Below are 2,877 nucleotides of genomic sequence, written 5' to 3' on the forward strand. Positions count from 1 at the left end.
GGCATATTTAGTATAAAATAGCATGGCATATTTAGTATAAAATAGCATGGCAGACCAACTACACATAACATGGCAGATTAACTACACATAACATGGCAGATTAAGTACCCATAACATGGCAACTGCATTTATCCATTCAATGAATTTTCCTTCCACTTTTGATGCCCCTCAAGAGTCATTCTCACAATTTAAAAAAAATTCTCATCATCTAGGGTACAAAACAAAATGTCCACAAGGACCATGTCACATCGCCCCAATTTTTGCTCATGGATTGCCCGCCCCTTTCTTCGTTTTCTTTTGTTTTGCTTGGATCTCCAATCCCGACTTGTACCTTATCTCTCTTGGACGACCCTTTGTGATAGAACGGGGTGGGTTCCTGACCTGGGTCTGTGTGCTTGCTGTTCCAGATCCTATCTCCGAGTTTTCAGATGATGGCCCCGTGGATGAAGGCACACTTGATGTGCGGGGGAACCGGTGTAAGGCTTCCTCAGCTTTCCTCTTCTTAATCTCATTAAGCTCTCTTTTCAGTGCCTTCCTGTGTTTTTCTGCGACTCTTGCTGTCTCATCACTCTTGCACGCTTCATCAATTAGCTCAGCATAGTTCTTTGTCAGCACAACGTGCCTCACGGCTTCCATGGTTGACTCAGGTCTCTCGTCATGCACAGCCAGAACTGCGTGTGTTGTCTACGGCGCCAACGCGTCGTCAGCGTCCCAAGTCCATCGCCGCCTTATGAAATGGCGGGGCATCCATGTCACAGCGTTCATGTCCATTACTTTTAGTATGTGACAACACACAATGCCGTCCCGTTCGAACTTGCAGCATTGGCAGTAGTACTCGCCTTCGCCTATCGAGGCTTTGACGAAGTAGTTCCTTCCTTTGTCCGGGTCTTCAGGTTCTGAATCTGACATGCCCAAAATAGAACACACCTTGAACGTATGTTCGTCCACCTGGAAAGCCGTGAACATGCTGGCATGCTTTATTTCTTCCTGGAATCTGCAAGTTTTGTGTGTTTTCTGTTAAACTATCGTGCGCTCTTTTCTTGTACCACCTTATGTTGTCATGGAAATAGAAATACATTTTGTTTGAAGATGGCAAACATAGTTCATTGAACATGGCAAATATAGTACGTTGAACATGGCAAATGCAGTACACTAGACATGGCAAATGCAGTACACTAGACATGGTAACTGTAGTACACTAGACATGGCAACTGTAGTACATTTTCAACTGGACATCGTCATTTTTCCACACCAACATTCCCCAATGGAAGCACATTGCATAAAACATGGCATCTGCCCTTTTATTTAAACATGGCATCTATAGTTGAGTAAACATGTCAATTGCATTTCAACAAACATGGCAGATGCATTTTATTAAACATGGCAACTGCATTTCGGCATATGTGTCGCCAATATAACATTTTTCCCAGTTGACATTGGCATTTGCATGCCAACATGCCCCAATGGAAGCACAGTGCATTAAACATGGCAACTGAACTTCATTCAACAAGGAAAATGCACCCGAGCAAGCATGGCAAAACAGAATTTTCATTGAACATGGCATCATGCAGCTGAGTAAGCATGGCAAACAGTATTTCATTAAACATGGCAACTGCACATCATGGCAACTGCATTGCACTCTATAAGGCACCTACTGACTTGGTGCTTTTTCTGCAAATAAGACTGTAACGCAACTGACTTACTTGTTAAAGATCTTGTTGGTGTATATCTTGCTCATTTGCCTCTCTATCGGTAAATACGTTAGCAATTTTGGCTGCTTTAGTGCCGTGGTCGCTTCTTGCTGTAGCTCAGATCCCAGAATTTTTTATTGCAAAGCTGTGTACTGCTTGGCAAACTGTAGCAATGAGTTGCCAGGGCTGACGTACCGCTTCAAAACAGCATTGAACCCCTCGCTGCGCTGCGTAGTCTGCAGAAAGGGGAAGAAGCACTGCATGAAGTAGGCCGGCACCCAGTACATTCGCTTCTCCCGTAGGCTAACAAGAGTCTTGTTGTCTTAGACTTGATGTGTTTCAGTCATGGCCATCCAGCTCCTTTCAAACTCCTCCACCGTCAAGCTCTGGTCCACGCACAGCTCGAATGCCTTGTGCAGCTCTGGACGGTCAGCAAAGAACGGTCCTAGCGTCTCCTCAGCCTTCTTTATAATGTGCCACCTGCAGTGCCTATGCACTGCCAATGGAAAGACCTCCTCTATGCCTGCACGCATGCTGAAATCTTGGTCTGTTATTATGTTCATCGGAGCAAGTCCATCCATGCACTTTAAGAAGGTCTTGAACAGCCAAACGTACCCATCCGTGTCTTCGTTCCGGACGAGCCCGCAACCGAACTGCAATGACTGATTGTGGTTATTTATTCCTATGAACGGAGCGCATAGCATCTTGTACATATTGGTGAGGTACGTCGCGTCGAATGAAATGCAATCTCGGAAATGTTTGTAGGCTCTCCTTGCAGCACCATCCACCCAATACATGTTCCTGACACGGTCCATTGTCCAACCTTATCCTGTAGAAGAAATCTGGATCTTCCTTCGCTTTTTCATCGAAGTAGGCCATTGTGGCCTCTATGTCTGCCAACTTGCTCTCTCTATGGTACTTGGCCTGTAGGTTTGTGACGTCAGCTAGTATGTACGGCATGCTACTCAGAGTCCCCTTTTTGCTGTGGATGAGAGATAGTATCTGTACCATTCTTGATGGATCAGCGTTACAATCATGTAGCAGCTTTACGAATTGCCTTTGGACGGGGGTGAACCCTCTATGGGCGGTCAGAAATTTTACCAGGTCGAACTTCTTTATGAGTTGGTGGTTGTGCTTGTCAAAATATTCATTGACCACCCACTGTGCTCCATCTACGTTTAGCTTA

The 2,877-nt window shown here is 45.2% G+C and overlaps 1 pseudogene; it reads right to left on the bottom strand.

The window, feature by feature from the left end:
* Window positions 1–264: 264 nt before the first annotated feature.
* On the bottom strand, window positions 265–2,570 carry LOC147986189 (protein FAR1-RELATED SEQUENCE 5-like; annotated as a pseudogene).
* Window positions 2,571–2,877: the final 307 nt, after the last annotated feature.

The sequence above is a fragment of the Triticum urartu genome, chromosome 2A (genome assembly GCF_056163025.1).
Source record: "Triticum urartu cultivar PI428250 chromosome 2A, HENAU_Tu73, whole genome shotgun sequence".
NCBI classification, from domain to species: Eukaryota; Viridiplantae; Streptophyta; class Magnoliopsida; order Poales; family Poaceae; genus Triticum; species Triticum urartu.